Source organism: Cupressus sempervirens, chromosome 6, assembly GCF_028749045.1.
Source record: "Cupressus sempervirens isolate cs-2001-9-10 chromosome 6, ASM2874904v1, whole genome shotgun sequence".
Lineage (NCBI taxonomy): Eukaryota > Viridiplantae > Streptophyta > Pinopsida > Cupressales > Cupressaceae > Cupressus > Cupressus sempervirens.
In genome coordinates this window covers 199144489-199163091 of record NC_143123.1, presented here as the reverse complement: position 1 = coordinate 199163091, position 18603 = coordinate 199144489, and positions in this window count along the sequence as shown.

The following is an 18603-nucleotide window of genomic DNA, read 5'->3' as shown; positions in this document are numbered from 1 at the left end:
AGGTGTTTACCTAATCCTCACCTTGAATTTAATGATCTAACTCTCTAACGCATCAATCTTATCATCAACATAATTTATATCTCTCAATAAATCAACTAAGTTGAATGGGAATCACAATTTCCTCAAATTCATCTTCAATAGTGTTACTCAGCAATCACTAAGTTCTGACACTCAGTCATTGTAAATCTTTCTGGCTAGGTATTGACAAGCTTGTTTAGTTGATACTTATGCTTGGTCAATACTAGATTTTTTTGGCACTTACTATGGCTTAGTTGACACTAACATCACTCGTCATTCCATAACCATTTACTCTATTTCTCAGCTTGGCTTAACTTTCTTGATATAAACAATCACTTTGTCTCATCAAAGTCTAACTAATCAAATGTCCATTGTAGCTTCCTTTTTATAACTCAACCTTTCCTCTCGGTGTTATTGTTATGAGCAATTTTGCAAATCCTCTTCATCAATCAAATAAATATGACATTTAGATTAGGTAGAAATATGTCTTATCAATATATTTAACATCAATGAAAAAACAACAATTAATCCAATTGTAAGTTTCCAACAATTTGACACCATGATTTTAACATGAAAACCTTGTGAAGGGAAAAACCACCTAGGACTGGCAACCCAAATTTTTTCACTCTTCTGAAGTGATCTCTACTAGGAGCTAACCTTCTTAAAGGTTAAATACACATTGTTAGTGTGACCTTGTTATAGGATTTCTCTAAAAGATCATCTAGACCTTATCACTCTTTGTTCTCACTAAAGAGTGGCCTTATTTAAAGGACTTACAAACACCATTAATCAATGTTACCATATAGAATTTCATATACTTGTTAGGCCCATTCAATTATTCTGAGATTTTATGCTACAATGGTTAAATAGTAATAGTATAAATGATCTTTTCAGAATATAAACAACCTTCTCTTGTTCAAAACTATGTTCTTGCTCTTTCTTCTTCTCTTTACTCACTCAAATGATTCACTCTTTCACTAAATTTTCTTCTTATCTTTCCTCTACTCTTCTCGGTTCACTTGGCTCAACTATCTTCTTTTACCTTCAAATAAATTTCACTTTGATTTCTATTGTGGTTTCACAATTTACACCCCATTTTGCCTAGAAATGGGGACCCCCTACTTTATTTTTAGCTTTCCAGATCCCTAGTCTGGGGTCCAAGTCTTTTCTAGGATTTTTACCTAGTATCTTTGGTCAGATCCAAGTCTCCATTTGAAAACCTAGATCCTAGAAATCATCATTCTTGGTGAGAAGTCATTTTCTTTGAAAAAAATGGTGCACCTAGTGCACCTCTCTAGGTGCACTAGTGCGCCAAACTTAGAGGGAAAGTAATTTTTCTTGGAAAGTGCACAGCCACTCAGTTGTGCACCTCCAAGAGTTGTGTTGGGTCTTGGGTCTATAAAACTTGGGGACCCCCTCACCCCTTCACCTCATTTTCTCCTTATTTCTCTAGTTGACCACATTGTTGCACCTCTTTAGGTGCACATCATTGCTCTTCTTCCTCTTACCATAACATTAAAACACTTTAAAAAGGTGTGTAGCAGTGCACCTATCTTAGTGCGTTGTTGTACACCTTTTTATTTTGCTAAAACATTTAAGAAACTTTTAAAAAACTTATAAACAAAACACTAATTAAAGGTGCACTATTGTATGCCTTTAGGTAAAGTATCCCTTAGAAAGAAAAGGGTGTGCTAAATGTGTACCCTTTTGTGCCTATGTATTCTAAGGGTAGGTGCACTAGATGTACACCTTCTATAATAAAAGGATCTAAATGTAAAGTAGCACACCTTGGAGGTGCACCAAGTGCACTCTTTTTTGCACTTCAGGGATATATTTTAGGGTTTTTTATGTTTTTAAATGTTTAGGGTTTTTATTTTTTGTTTTGTGTTGACGTAGGGTTTGAATTAATTGATTTTTTCTTCGACTCTAGACTAATATGCATTGTTTTTGTGTAGATCAATGGCTTCTTCATCATCCTCCCTTGCTATAAAGATTGTCCCAAAACCAATGGTTTTCAAGTTTCAAGGTGTTCCTATGAAGTCTCATTTCTGAGACAATTATTCAGAGATCTAGGACACCAAACTTGGTCATACAGACTTGAGTACATTACTGGTATTGTGCAACAAACCTATAGAAAAGTCCACAATGATTTTTGCTCTTATCTGATCAAGACTAGTCATTGCAACATCACACCCAGTATCAGAGTAATCCTCAGAGTTGATCATGACACCAGTAGAGAGCTATGTCTCTAAAGAAAGGGTCATAAAGAGTATAATTGGAGAGATCATACTAGATCTTCAACCTAAGAACATAGAGAAGGTGTTCCATCTTCCAAGGGTAGATCAATTTATTAGGTTAACCTATCATCAGGAAGAAAGATCATATAGAGAACATGTAGAGTAAGCATATGAAATCATTCAATCTTCATACCTCATTGAGAAGATTTCTATAGGGTGTAAAGTAGGTAAAGTGGACATGATAAGGGGTTACATGAAAGAGGATATTGGGTATTCTATAATACTCTTGAGTAGAGTCATGGGGTTGCCAACATCTGGACACCTAAACATATGGATGTTGCATTTTATTGAGACTATCAAAATACTAGAGATGCCAATTGATTGGGCTTTGATTCTTAGTGAGAACTTAAGTGAGCAGTTGGCAGTGATTAAGAATAAGTGTAATTTCTACATGACATCTTATTTGGTGTACTTGTTAGTTGCAAGGGCAATAGACTATCTTGGATTGTTTAAAAAGGGCAGTATGCAAGGTGCAAATATATGGCCATATATATTTTATCCCCAATTGGTGAAGAAAAATCTTCTAGAGCATAGCAAGGAATACAAGATAGTGAATGATGCATTTATATTCACAATTATCCAATTCATTGAAGGGGATTATGCAAAGAGGATGTCAAAAGAGGTAGCAACAAAGATTTTAGAATTCAGAGCCTACTACATCAAATATTGAACTTTCACTTATTTGAGGGTAGTGGGTACCACTCTAAATCCCAAGAAGCTCCCTATATATCCAAGTGATAGACTTATACTATTGGAGATTGCTTGACAACTCTTGTCTACATATGATAGAGTTAGGAAGCAACATAAGATAACCTAGGTGTGGCCCATTACTATAGGACCATTCAATGTGGTCCAAAGATAAGATATTCCATCTTCTGATTCTAAGTGGGATCAATATCCTTCGGATGAATATAATTCTCCTTGGCCCTATTTTGATAACATTGGAAGAGTACAATACTTAGATAGCAAGACATTTCAACATGAAGCTACAATCAAGGATCATTGGATGAATGCAGTAGATGACTACAATATTTGAATAAAGGATTATTGTAGGATGACTCTCTATCTAGCAACCAATACTTTGAAGATTAAGGTTCCTTTAAAGTTTGTGCAACAAGATACTAAAGATGTCCTTGATCCATTATTCAATAGAGATAAGATTGGTGATTGACCCATTATGAATGCTAAGGTTGATAAGGAAAAAAACTCAGATATTAATCACAACACTAGGCATGTCATCAAATTGACCAATGATTGGATTAAGAGACCTTTCAAATTGGATCTAATTCCTCAAGTGGTAATCTTCCATGCTATAGCCTACTTAGCAAGAGGTTGAGGAGCTAAGGTAATAGTGCCCACTTTTACAACTCAATCCCTAGTGAGGCTGGAAATAGTGCACCAATTTGATAGAGAAGTTGGATATTATAGGTAAAGGCAAGAGGAAGAGGAATTCTTCCAAACATGCTGAGCCAGAAGAGGAACCAATTCAAGCACCACCACAGCCTAGGACAAAGATTATTCAAGGATGAGAGAATGTGGAAGATACACAAGCTCGAGATAATCCTCAAGTGCCACAAACTTAACAAGGGCAAGGAGAAGCTGAAAAAGAAATACAAGAAGTGTCTCCACCACAACAAGAGGTACAAGCCTCTCCTCCACTCCTAAGAGAAGAAAGATCAAGACTCCAGTCAAGAGGAGACAAAATGTGATTAAGAGAGTTATTCCTTTCCCATCAATCCTAGAAGTTATCCTAGAAGGAGAGGAACAAGAGGATGATGAGGACAAAGAAGATAACCTTATTTTGAATTGAAGGACTCATCTTACTAGAGCTATAGAGAAGGAATGGAGAAGAAACTCTACAATTATGCCACCATCCATTCCTAAGTAGCCTATTTAGTCTAATACATCAAAAGATGAACTGCAGTAATTGATTAATGAGTAGGAGGTTGAAGGGATTGATGTCTTTAAGATGTTAGATTTTGATTTTATGTTAATTGGAACTGAATTGATGGGAGACAAAATAAGAGACACTCCAGTTAACCAACCTCAATAGGAGAATTGGAGTTAGTTTCCACCTAAGCCACAAGGACCTGAAGTAGTTCCATCATTTCTAATTCAAGTCACATTTTGTGTGGATAAAGGTTCTACTACTCCTCTTCCTCCAAACAATAAAGAAGAACAAGTCCAAGTAGAATAGGAGGAAGAGCCACAAAAAATACCCACCAATGAAATGTTAGAGGAAGGGAAAATATGTGAGTATCCTCAGCAGACTTCCCAAGACATGGAGGTGAGAACTGTAGACTCCATGGATACAAAGACTCCTGATGTGGATCTCTCATAGAAGGAGAGGACTCTGGAGAGGAGTGATAAGGGGAAGAGCATGGTAGAGAAAACTAATTTGTCTTCAAAAGGAAAATCTCTTATGGAGAACATCCCAAGATGGCTAAGAAAAGAGGTAATTAGAAACAAAAGCCAACAATTCACTACTAAGGAAGAGGATAGGATGGAATTGACTGAAGTTTTTAGGAAACCTAAGTCACCACCAAAGAATGCACGAGCATTGGCCTTTATCATGAGTGATCATAACCAACATTTGTTTGCACATGTTGTTATCCCTCCTCCACATGTGGATGTTGAGGAATTAACTTTAAGAGATTATTAGATAAAGGAGGTTATGCTTGGGAAACCCACATTGCACACTACTAAGTTGATGGTGACAACTAGAATTAAAGAAGTGTTTAGGCACTTAGAATAGGATGAGGCATAATTGATAACACTTCAGAAATAGAATGAGATCTTAAAAGGATATCTAAATGAAGTTGTTTGTCCCCTAGATCCTAAAAATCCTAAGGAAACTCTGAATGCAGTATTGGAGAAAAGGGATAAGGAGATAGTATAGGTAGACCCATTTTTGAAAGCTTTTCAGCAATGGCGAGAGAGTTTTGAAGAGAAAGGTGTCAGATTATATAGGGAAATCTTAAGCTACTACACCATATGTAGGATAATGTGGATAGTCCAGTGGCCATTCTAAACTAGGATTTTGGTTTGATGGATGAAGTACATACCTGGGGCAAAGACTTGCAAGCACTATAGTTAATCAAGTGCACCAGAGGTATTAGATGTTAATGGAGATATATACGGTAGAAGAGTTAGATAAAATTGATGATTGGATAGAGAAGATTGTAGATGGCAATAAAATAATGGAAACATTACATGTAGAGATTCATAAGCTCAAGGATCAAACCCAAGAGAAAATTTTGGAGGCAAAGAAATATTATAGTGACGCATGCTTAGACATTTTTGAGCATGATTCAAGGGACAAGTTGATATCTGATGAAACAGTTGTTGAGGAGTTCTAGAAAACTTTTAAAGAAGCTTCTAATGATGATGACATCATCCAAGCATTTAGAACCAAAGAAAAATTTGTTAGATTTAGATGTGAAACTCAAAGATTTTTCAAAGACTCACATGACGTAGGGAGTTGTGAGTAACTAAGGCCAATTGGCACACTTTGCTACCCAAACCACCATGCAAGAGTTAACACAAAAGAGAATAGCACCATAGAGGGAGAGAATGGTATTCTTTATTGATTCATGAAAATATCATTATACATTCCCAATTTTAAGGCCTTATGGGCTATGGCCAGATACAAAATACATTCAAATCCAAGATCTAGCTTCAAGTTTGGATTTCCAGACACATATGCTTTTCATTTCCTATCCTCCTTCTATCATCTATCTTCTCTCCAAGATGGATGAAATGATGATCACTAAATAATTCCCCACAACCCCTATTTATATGAATCTAATCCAAAAGTCATCCTAGAATGCTAAAAACTAAATAAACCTAATATTAAATACTTGAAGAGCCACAAGTTGGCCTCCAACAAAAATTAAATATCCAAAAATCGATACCTCAGAAAAATGGTGATATCTCCTAGCCTTGATTGAATTAGAACTTGCACTTTGAAATAAAGGTAGAATTTTAGGTCCTCTACAACTACTTAAGAGCACAAAGGCAAGGATAAGTGTGCATCCATCCCAAAAGTCATGCACAAAAACCTGTTGTGCAAAACTGCTATAAATTGATACTCTAAGAGAATTTCCATATCTCCAAAATTATAATGAATTAGGACTTTTTCCTTTGATAAAATGGATTAATTTAGGTCCTCTTCAATACCTAAAATTTTTAGCTTATAACTCATTCTATATAATTAGTTACATATCCTACAATAGGAACCCAAAAACCAGAAAAAAACAGCTCCAACAGCAAGGTAAAAATGGCTTCAAACATTAACATGATAACTCCAATCTCTTTCTACACATAGGACATGGTTACCTAGTGTGCCTCCAATGCTTGGAAACTACTAAAAGCTTGGCAATGCAAGACATTGCAACTCGGAAAAACTAGGAAAAATTGAAAACATGTAGGATAACAATGCAACCCAAGATTCTCCTACATTAGACAACTAGGGTTGGAAGAAATAATTCTCCTAAATAATTGACATGTCACAACCTGAGCTAAATCCAACTCAGATCGAGAAATCCATTAAGCATCTTCCATAGTTCTATTCTTTGACTTCACCAAATATTCATAATATTTTTTTCCCCTTGTGCTCTTACCAACTCTTTGATCCAATATCTGTTCAACTTCTTCAATCTGCTTCTTAGGATAATCCTCTAACACAATAATTTTATCATCTGACTCATGATACTTTTATAAATAAGCAACATTGAATATAGGGGATATATCCATGTCATCAGGTAACTCAAATTTATAAGTGTTTCCACTATCAAAATTCTTCAAGATCTTACAAGGTCTAAACTTCTTCATCTTCAGCTTACTATATGTTCCAATAGGAAATCTTCCTTTCTTCAAATGAACCATCACCTCATCACCAACTTGAAAATCATGATGTCTCCTAGACTGATCAGCATTCTCCTTATACTTTTGATTACTTTGTTCTATCATCAACTTCCCTTCTTTATGTAAAGATTCCATAAAATCAGCAAATTCCTCTCCTGCAGCACTTCTCTTTTCTTCACTAGCAATATCTCTCAAATTTGATATACCTCTAGGCTGCATTTTAGTAACAATATCCAAAGGTATCTTCCCTGTACTCCTATTCATAGAATTATTATATGCAAATCTAGCTTGTGCCAATACCATCTCCCAATTACTTGGCTTATTCCAAACTAAACATCTCAGCGAATTACCCAAGCTTTTGTTTACCACCTTTGTCTATCCATATGTCTGTGAATGGAATGTAGAACTAAAATTCAACTTAGTACCCATCTTCTTCCACAAAGTCTTCCAAAAATAACCAACAAACTTAATATCTCTATCAGAAATAATACTTCTTGGTAGTCCATGCAATCTCACAATCTCTTTAAAGAAAAGTTTAGCAACATTCTTAGCATCTAATGTCTTCTTACATGGTATGAAATGAGCCATCTTAGAAAATCTATCCACTACAAAAAATATAAAATCATACCCCTTCTTTGTCTTAGCTAATCCAAAAATAAAACCCATATTGATGTCACTCCAAGGTTTCTCAAGAACAATAATAGGTGTATACAAACCAGTATTTTGACTTAGTCCTTTTGCAACTTGACAAACTCCACAACTCTTTGCAAATTTATGAACATTCTTATACATTTGTGGCCAATAATACTTATCCTTCAGAAAACTCAATGTCTTATCAATTCTAAAATTTCCAACCAATCCACCACTATGCTTTTCCTTAATCAAATTCAACCTCATAGAACGTCTAGGAATACACAAATGAATACCTTTGAACAACATACCTTCTTGAATGAAATAATCATCATACTTACTTATGTGATCTATTAAATTTGGTGCTCTGCACTCTCTCCATGCCTCAAAAAAATCAAGGTTAGTATCATACAACTCTTTTATTTCATCAAAACTAAGAACTTCAACCTTCATCTCAGTTAATAAAGAACATCTTTTGCTCAATGCATCAGAAACTCTATTAGTAACCTCACTCTTATGCTTGATCACAAATGTAAAACTTTGCAAGTACTCAACCCACTTCATATGTCTCTGATTCAATTTATGTTGAATTCCCAAGTATTGTAAAGCTTTATGATCAGTATACAGCACAAACTCCTTAGGAATCAAATAATATCTCCACTTTGTCAATCCTTGGACAATAGCATAAAATTTTTGATCAAGAATAATTCCTTTTAATGTCATTCAACTTTTCACTAGAGAAAGCAATAGGTTTACCTTCTTGACTTAATAAAGCTCCTATTTTGCATTAACACTTGCATCACATTCAACTTGAAATACTTTGTTGAAATCAAGGTAAAGCCAATACAAGTAACTTAGAAACCTTTTGTTTCAATGTCTCAAAACTCATATCAGCTCCATGTCCACTTGAATTCCTTTTTATCTCCTCTCATTGTCTTAGTCATAGCATTACAAACAGAACTAAAATTTCTTATGAACTTTCTATAGAAACTAGTTGAACCATGAAATGATCTTACCTCACCCACATTCTCAAGTGTAGGCCACTCCAAAATTGCTTTAACCTTCTCAAGATCCATCTTCAAACCATCAGTTGAAATCACAAATCCCAAATACACAATCTCCTCTTGCATAAAAGAACAATTTTTTAGATTAATCATCAACTTCTCCTTCTTCAATCTCTGCAATACTTGTCTAATATGTTCAAGATGTTCTTCCTTAGTCTTACTAAATATCATAATGTCATCCAAATAAAAAATCACAAACTTACCCAAAAATCTTTTTAGAACTTCATTCATCAACCTCATGAAGGTACTAGGTGCATTAGTTAAACCAAAATGCATAATCAACCATTCATTCAAATCATCTTTTGTCTTGAAAGTAGTCTTCTATTTATCACCTTCTCTGATTTTGATTTAATGATAGCCACTCTTAAAATCGATCTTGGTAAAATACTTTGCTCCACTCAAACAATCCATAATGTCATCCATCCTTGACATAGGAAACCTATATTTCACTGTAATCTTGTTAATAGCTCTAGAATTAGTACACATTCTCCATTCTCCATTCTTTTTAAGTGCTAATACAATAGGTACAACACATGGACTCAAACTTTCTCTGATCAAACCTTTCTACAACAAGTCATGTACTTGTTTATTAAGTTCTTCATTCTCCATAGGTGTCAATCTATTTGGTGCTTTGTTCATAAAACTAACTCCAGGAATCAAATCCATACAATTACTTATACTTCTCATTGGATGTAAATCATTAGGTATATCCTCTGCAACAATCTCTTTATACTCATTTAGCAATTCTATAATTTCTTCTAGGACTCGGCTACCACTGTCTACTATCACTCGATCATTATCAACTTTTACTACTCAATCATTACTACCAACACTCGGTCCTCTAGGAACTATAGAAAAAAAAAACTTGATTCTTCTTTACTTCATTTTCAAATTTCTTTTCATTAACCATGCAAACTTTTATTGAAGTACAACTAACCTCATCTAGACTTTCAATCAAAGGCAGTAATATTTGCATATTCCCATTTACCCAAAGAGTATATTGATTCAATCTTCCATCATGTACAGCATATATTTCATATTGTCAAGGTCTACCCAACAAAATATGATAACAATACATAGGCATAATATCACACAACACTTCATCAAAGTAGTGTCCAATCTTGAACTTCACAATACATTTCTCACTTACCGATATCTTATGCTCATCTTTGATTGATGAAACATGATAAGGTTTTGGATGTTTCAGCTTCTACAACTACAACTATATAACAAGCTCTTCTAATGCCAAATTTTTTGAACTTCCACTATCAATGATCACCTTGCAGCAGTTTCCAGCTATCTTATATCTAGTCTTGAAAATATTTCTTCTTGAAATAGGTTCCTCATCACTTCCCTTATTACATAAGGTTCTTCTCACCATTATATTTTCTCTAGCCTCAGGTCCACTTGGTGAACTCTTAATGTCTCATTGAATCACAACATTTTTATTATTCTGCCCACTTTCAGAAGATCTACATTCAAAAGATCTATGCCCTTCTTTACCACATCTAAAACAATTACCATGAAAACTACCTCTAGAATATGAATTACCTCTTCCTCGGTAAGAACTAGTACCTCCTTAGTAAGAACTACCACCATTCCTTTTGGTCTTATGTTTTTCATCATTATTCCATTCAAATTTTCCTCTATCATGCGCAGAATTGTCAGATCTACCACCTTCACCATAAGATCTTCCTTTGCCTCTCTAGAATCTACCACCTCTACCTCTTTTTCTTTGTTCATTCTTCTTTATCAAGATCTCCTTAGCTTTCAAGGCATATTTATATGCTTCTTCCAAACTTTCCAACTTCACAAAACTTATTTCATCTTGAATTCCAAATCTCAATCCATTTATGTACCTTGCAATTTTCTCAACATCATCATCCACATGTCTAGATCTAATGTCTAATCTATAGAATTCCTCAGTATACTCTTTCACAATCATGTCCTTTTGTCTCAATTTTTGCATCTTTCTCAACAAGCTAACTTGGTAATTAGTAGGAAGGAATTTGTTCTTTACCTTTTTCACCATCTTCAGCCAAGTTCTAATCTTCTCCTTTCCTCTCCTTTTTCTGTCAATTTACAAATGCTCCCACCATAGTGAAGCATGACCTTTCAACCTAGTAACTACAATCTTCACTTTCCTATTATCAGGAGTGTTTTAATACTCAAAGAACTTCTCCATGTCTGAGATCCAATCTAACACAGCATTGGTATCCAATTTTCCATCATAAGGAACTACTACTATAGCAAGTTTTGAATTTTTCCTAGATAACAATCTCAACAACCTTGCTTCATCTTGATCTTTTTCAAGTTTTGGATTAAGGTTAGGTACTATTGCTTCATCATCACTTACATCATCAAGATGTGCTCATCTTCTATGGGTTGTCTCCATAGCATCTAATTTTGCTGTAATTTGTCTCAATGTATCTAATATTGCATTATTAGCATTTCCTCTACCACAAACCATCTTTACAGATCAAGTTCTTGCAAGATTGTAACCATCTACAAGTTATAGGTCAAATCCATAGATCTACAACCCTATAACCAAATCTAAATTAGGGTTCTATATGATCCAAATTCCTAGTAACCTCACACTTTGGCAATTGAATTGCACACTCTGGAACAACTAAGCTCTAATACCACCTGATTTAGGGAGCTGTGAGCAACTAAGGCCAATTGGCACACTCAACTACCCAAACCACCATGCAAGAGTTAACACAATGGAAGGAAACACAAAAGAGAACAAAATCATAGAGGGAGAGAAAAATATTCTTTATTGATTCATGAAAATATCATCATATATGCCCAGCTATAAGGCCTTCTAGGTTACAAGTAGATGCAACATACATTCAAATCCAAGATCTAGCTTCAAGTTCAAATTTCTAGACACATATGTTTTTCATTTCCTATCCTCCTTCTATCATCTATCTTCTCTCCAAGATGGAAGATGGATGAAATGATAATCACTAAAGACTTCACCACAACCCCTACTTATACCAATCTAAGCCATAATTTAGCCCAGAATGCTAAAAACTAAATAAACCTAACATTAAATACTTGAAGAGTCACAAGTCAGCGTCCAAGAGAAATTAAATGTCCAAAAATTGATACCCAAGAAAAATCATGATATCTCCTAGCCCCAATTGAATTAGAACTTTTACTTTCAAATAAAGGTATCACTTTAGGTCCTCCACAATCCCTTAATGGCTCAAAGGCTGATTCACCAATGATAAGTGTGCATCCATCCCGAAAGTCATGCATAGAAACTTGTCATGCAAAACTGCCATAAATTGATACTTTAGGAGACCTTCCGTATCTCCCAAATTATAATGAGCTAGAACTTGAATCTTTGATAAATGGGATTAATCTAGGTCCTCTTCCATACTTAAAATTTTCAACCTCTAACTCATTATGTAGAATTAGTTACATAGCCTGCAAGAGGCACCCATAAACTAGAAAAACACAACTCCAGCAACAAGGTAAAAATGGCTTCAAACCTTAACATGATAACTCCAATCTCTTTATGAACATAGGAAAAGGTTCCCTAGTTTGTCTCCAATGATTAGAAACTAATAAAATCTCATCAATTCAAGACATTACAACTCAAAAAAACTAAGAAAATTTAAAAACATGCAAGATAACAGTGCAACCCAGGATGCTCCTACATCATCGCATTGAGGTGGGCAACTATAGGAAAAAAGTGAAGGAAAAATATGAAGCCTTAGATTTTCTATATGTGACTCAATTTATTGAGATTATTAAGAAATTCAAGGGCAAATACCCAAACATAGATCTGGTATAAAGGGGAACAAAACCCAAAAGCCAAAATTTTAGTTTTGACACTTGGTGAAATTTTGCACTTTTTTGAATTTTCTTCTGAGGTGTATACATGCATTAGGTGCACAGGTGAACCAAGTGCATAGATGAACTTTTTAGAGGTGTACTAGAATATTTTGGATAATTTAGAGGTGCACCAATAGGTATCTACTCATTCTAAATTTAGAGCTTTCCATGCATTAGAAATGCATTTTGATGGCAATTTTGTTGGAAAAATGTTTAGCACTCCCCTCGAGATTCATGAAAAGGGCTTAACTACCTCCTATGTACTATAACTTGAAGGTTTGAATTATCATTTGATAGATTAGTCTTTTGATGCAATGATAACCCCACTCTAACAAGTGTATTAGAGCTTGGTCACAAGTTCAAATCCTCAGACCCTCAGGTAACACTGAGGGGGAGATTGTTGGAAAAAAATTTAGCGCTCTCCTTAGGATTTTTGACAAGGGCATAACCACCTCTTGTTTACTATAAGTTGAATGGTTTTATTAGGCATTGACATATTGGTGTTTTGGTGCAATAGCAACCCCAGTCTAACAATTTTAACTCCTACAGACACCTAGTGAACATGGAGCTTCTATTTTTGGCACTTCCAGACACTCCTACATCATCTAAAGGCTTTTTTCTTCTTATTTTCTCATGCTTTCTTTGTTTTAAGATATGTAAAGTCTCATGCATCTATTTATTGATATAAATATGGATGGATTCCTACTTAGCAGCAGTTAGATAGTAGTTTGTACATAAATAGATTTGTTTTATTAGTTTAGAAGCATATATTTGCATAAAGAGATCTATCACTTTCAACACAAATTGAGGAGAATTTCTTATAAATTCAAGAATTTAACATGTATTTTGGGTCATCATTATTTTGATGCAATAATATATGCTTTTGGTGCTTGCATTTGGAGTGTAATGATTCTTGCCTAAGTATGTTATATTTTCTGAATGTATGTTCATGAAGTGTAATTGAGCCAATAGTTTTATTGCATTATTTTGGTTGTGTGATCTTTTAATTCTAGTTTTTTCTATGGTTCTACAAATTTCACTAATGTACTTAGTTTTAGAAGAGATCATCCATCTTGTTCCTACATAGCTTTTTGTCTGGCATGAATACACTTTCTGTGGCCTTGCAATTTGATGAAAAGTGAAATATCTTATAGTTATTGAATTCCAATAGATGATTTCTTCAGTGGAATTAAGAAAGCATTGCTCTTATTTTTATTGGTTACCTACTGATCTTTTCAAAGGCTTAATGTAGACACATTATTTTCGTAGTTTATGTCTGTTAGGAATTTACTTCTCATGTTATTTGCTTAAACTTCTTGTTACCCTATCTTTGTTATTTGCTTTTACAAACACTTGGTTAATTTCATAATTCATATAGTTTCATTATTAGATTGAATTCATTAAAAAACATAAAAATACATATATTTTTGTGTGTTTTATTCTATTGAGATAGCAAGAAAATTCTACTTCTTATCCAAATTTTTCAGTACCAGCAAAGGACTCCCTTTGAATAGATTCTTTTATCTTCAACTGAGCAGATTCTAGTAGGTCGCAAGATCACCTAGAACATTGGATTTGATTTCATATCATCTTTTCAAGTGAGGAGTTCAAAAGGATTCCTATTGTTAAGCATCATGCAAAATGATAGCTCAACAATCTCCTTTCTTTTGCATTCGATCAGAAACATCTTCTCTTAATCAATAGTTGCATCATCATCAACAACCTAAATTGTCTTAATCTCCTCCTTAAATAGATTTCTCAATGTTTCTAGATCCTTCCATCTTTTTTCACTTAATTATAATCGTCACTCTTAGATTTATAAAAAAAATCTTTCATATAATGAATTTAGGAACTCAAAAAATATAACTTTCATAGAAATTTTGTTCACCCTTATCATTCTTCAATATTCATCATCAAATCCTTGTTGAATTTTCCCATTTGTATACCTTGTAACAAACTTTGACTTGTGCCTTAGACCATCTTAAACTTTCTAAATTTTCATCAAAATTCAGCCTCAAATTCCAATTCTCCAAAAATTTTCATCTAATTATTACTCAGTTCTTAATAACTCACTTAGGAAATAGTGTGTTCCTCTTTTTCTTTTCTAATTACTCGAGCAATATTGCAGTCACTTGGTGAATATAGTCTCCCTTCATTATCCTAGTCACTCGATTAATCTTGTATCCTTCAATACACTATAATAATACATGATTGTAAAAAAATCAAACCAATATTACATTATCATTGTCCAACTCATTCCAGTACCCATTGAATACCTTACATATTAATATGTCTTTATCATACTTTCTTAAAATCCTCTTCATCAATCTAATGATACGGTACTCTCCTGAATGAGTATAATCTTTAACCAAATAGGACTTTGACATTAATGACAATCTAAAAATTGCTATGACTCTCTTATAGACATTTATAGCATTAGCAGTTAACAATCTCCCACTATCAATTACATTCTCAATTGGGGCTAACATCTATTTCGTCAAACTCATGATTGAACCATTACTCTTGCAGGAAAAGATTAGGTAGTTAGAGTTTTTTTAGTTTCTCTTTTTTGTCAAACCTAAAACTTGACTCCATGCCTTGGAAATTTGACCATACATCACTTTGTTAAAGTTCTTGATAGTCTCCAACTGTTCACCTTTCTCAAATTGACCAACTTCCTTGTTGACAACTTTTGTGTGCAACTTTTATTAAATCACAATTTTGTAATGTCGCACTGCTTGTGTTTCAATTAAAAAGGACTCCAAAATATTCATGAACCTTTCAAATACTCATAAATGGATTAAATAATATAGTTACATCATTTTTTCTCCTTCCTTGTTCTTTTGAATCAATTTGAACTATCAATACCTTACTAGGATAATCTTGACATTTTTTTACAAAATTAGTTTCTTGGCTTTTCCAAGCCTTACCAATCAACTCAAGTAGACTCATAATACATTTAAAAGATCATATGAACTCATGAAATATATTCTACTTTCTTGATATATATTTTTTTGCACAAGTACTCTTGCATGAGACCCAATTTTGAAAACCCTGATAGGACAACAATATCACCAACTCTCATACCGCTATAATTTTCCCTAGTCAATTTTTGACTCAAACACATTGAGAAGAATTAAAAATTAGAGATCAATGAGAAAATCAAATACAGTGATATAAAAAAAAAAATTTAATTCTCACAATGTCATCTTTGTTTGAAGGCACATATTTTGATTGATATACAAGTCGAAAGTATGCAACCAATAATTTATAAACTCTTGGATAACACAAAATCCTTGGTATCCATATAAAGTTAATATTTGGTCTAAGATGGTCTCCTCTATTCTCAATATTGGATACAAGCATTATGATTATATATTTGTTATGGTGTATGGTTCCAACCTTCATAATCACATTTGTTGTGAAAATAGGAATGTATAAGATGGAAAATCCAATTGATCATTTCAACTTTTTTCAACTATAACCTCAATAAGTTGAATACACCATCTCCCTACACCCTTAAATAATGATCACCATAAATGTATTATGTTAATGTTAGTTGTACACAGGGAAAATGTGTATCCATGAGACCTTGGTGTAGAGTGCAATCAGAATAATGGTGAACTAAACTAGACCTAAGAAATAACTACTAAATAATGATTCTATAAACATCTCATGTTTCCCTAACTACAACTGCTAAAATCACTCTTAGACCACCATCTTAGTCACAGTTCTAGAATGGGATTATGTTATTAGTGCATATCTATAAAAGTCTATGTGAGATCTATATGAAGTGCAAGGTATATTAAGATAAGAACATGAAAATGATAAAGATATGTGTATGCATGAGACTAAACAATGGTAAATGATGTTAAATGATGCTAATATGATACTAAAATATCTATAAGATGCTAAATAGATGAGAAAAAATGACAACTCTAATATGCCTATAGTAAGGATGCATAAAACTTGGGTCCCTTTGGTCTTGATTTCTCCTTCTATTTACAAGATTTTAGAAGGGGGTTGGGGTAAAGATCTGGGTTTTACCTTTTACTGAGGGTAAGAGTGAAACTGAAAATATCTCACAAAACCCCAAGAGGAATAGTCCAATAGACTTGGTTTGTGAGGATAAATAGGGATTTTAAATTCTTTTAAATTCCAAAAAGGGTGGATTTCAATTTTGAGAGGATAAATGATTTTTAGTTATTTTTATCAAATGTTGCATTTCTTTTCAACTTTTTGTCTTTATCATTTCTCTTTTTTATTTTTATTTTTTATTTTTATGAATTGAATTTCCACTTTGAAAGTGATTTTGGCATTTTTGAATTTGATCAACGATTTAGGTAATTAATTATTTAACCACTCAAATGGCTTGACATTGTAATTGATTCTAAAGTTTGTTATTTTCCTTATCTTATTTTGTCTTTAATTTTTGTTATTTAGGTCTTTGCCAATTTTCAAGTGTCTACAAATGCCCCTCCTTGAGCTAATATGGAAAGCCTATTAGTTCAAAGGATGTCTCAATTTTTTGATATTTAAGTCAATTTTTTATGGTTGAGTGTCTGATCGTTGATGTTTTTATGACTTGAAGTTGGTATGATGCCTGATTATTGTTGATTTGATGCTTGATCCTAATATTGCAATGCTTAAAAAAATATTTTATTTAGAAAGGTTTGCTTGGATGCCCTAGTTGATTTTGATTGAAGTTGAATTTTAGCTGGGGTAGAACGTTTTTGAGAAATTCTAATGCCCCGTTTTGATATAGGTATATTGCCCCCTCAAAAATAAAATTGGAAAGGTTGTTTTGTAAGATATGGCAATGAAAAAGTGTGAAGATGAACTGGATAGTAGGTATATCATTTTATTAGATGGAACAATACCCAGGTCGAGAAAATAGGTCTAAATGCATTAAATAGGGTGAAGAATGTTCAAAAAACTATCGCAAAATACCCCCAGTGAGGGTTAAATAGGTCAAAAACCTTTTACCCTTTTCATTTTTACATGCCCCTTTCACCCTAATCCATTTTGAGCTCTGATCCGACAAAGATGTTGGTCTCATTATGAGAGCACAAATTCAAGAGGGGCCATAAATATGAGTGTTCAACTGACTATGGAGCCTTGGTAAGTCAATGAGAACATCTATGATTTCAATTTTTTTGAATTTTGTATGAATTTTTCAGTTTTTGCATGATTTGAACTGTTAAATTCTTTCAATGCTTGTTGTAGCACATTTAAAGTTTTCTTTTGCACATTTAAATTTATTTTAGTTCATATGTAGTCCAAAATAGCACATCCAAACTGTGTAATAGTACATTTAGAAAGGCCCTAGTTTGATGAAATAGTGCATAATGTAAAACTGTAGTGCATATGCAAATAATTTTAGCACATATACTTGATGTAACATGTCATGTTTCATCATAGTGCATAAGTACAGTGTAATAGTGCATATGATACTGATGTAGTGTGCATGGTTATATAAATAGAAAAGGATCTTATTTTAGCATGTATGCAATTTTAAATAGTGCATGTACTTTGTAGAGCACCTCTATTAAGTTAAGTAGCACTTTTGCATGAGAATAGCACATCGTTTTAATGCCATAGCTTTTATAAATGTTGTAGCACATTCATGGCATGAGATAGCACATTAGATTAGTACAATAGCACTTTTTACTATTACAACATATTCATGGAATTAAATAGCACATTTGATCAGTAAAATAGAACATTTGAGTTTTATAGTGCATCCATGCTCTATTGTAACACTTTTGAGTAGTGAATAGGGTTGGGAAGGTTGCAAGGATGGTGGAAGTGCCAATGTAGGGTATGTCAAATAGAAAAGGAGCTAGATAGGTAAATGTGAACATGATGAGTGTGTGATTATA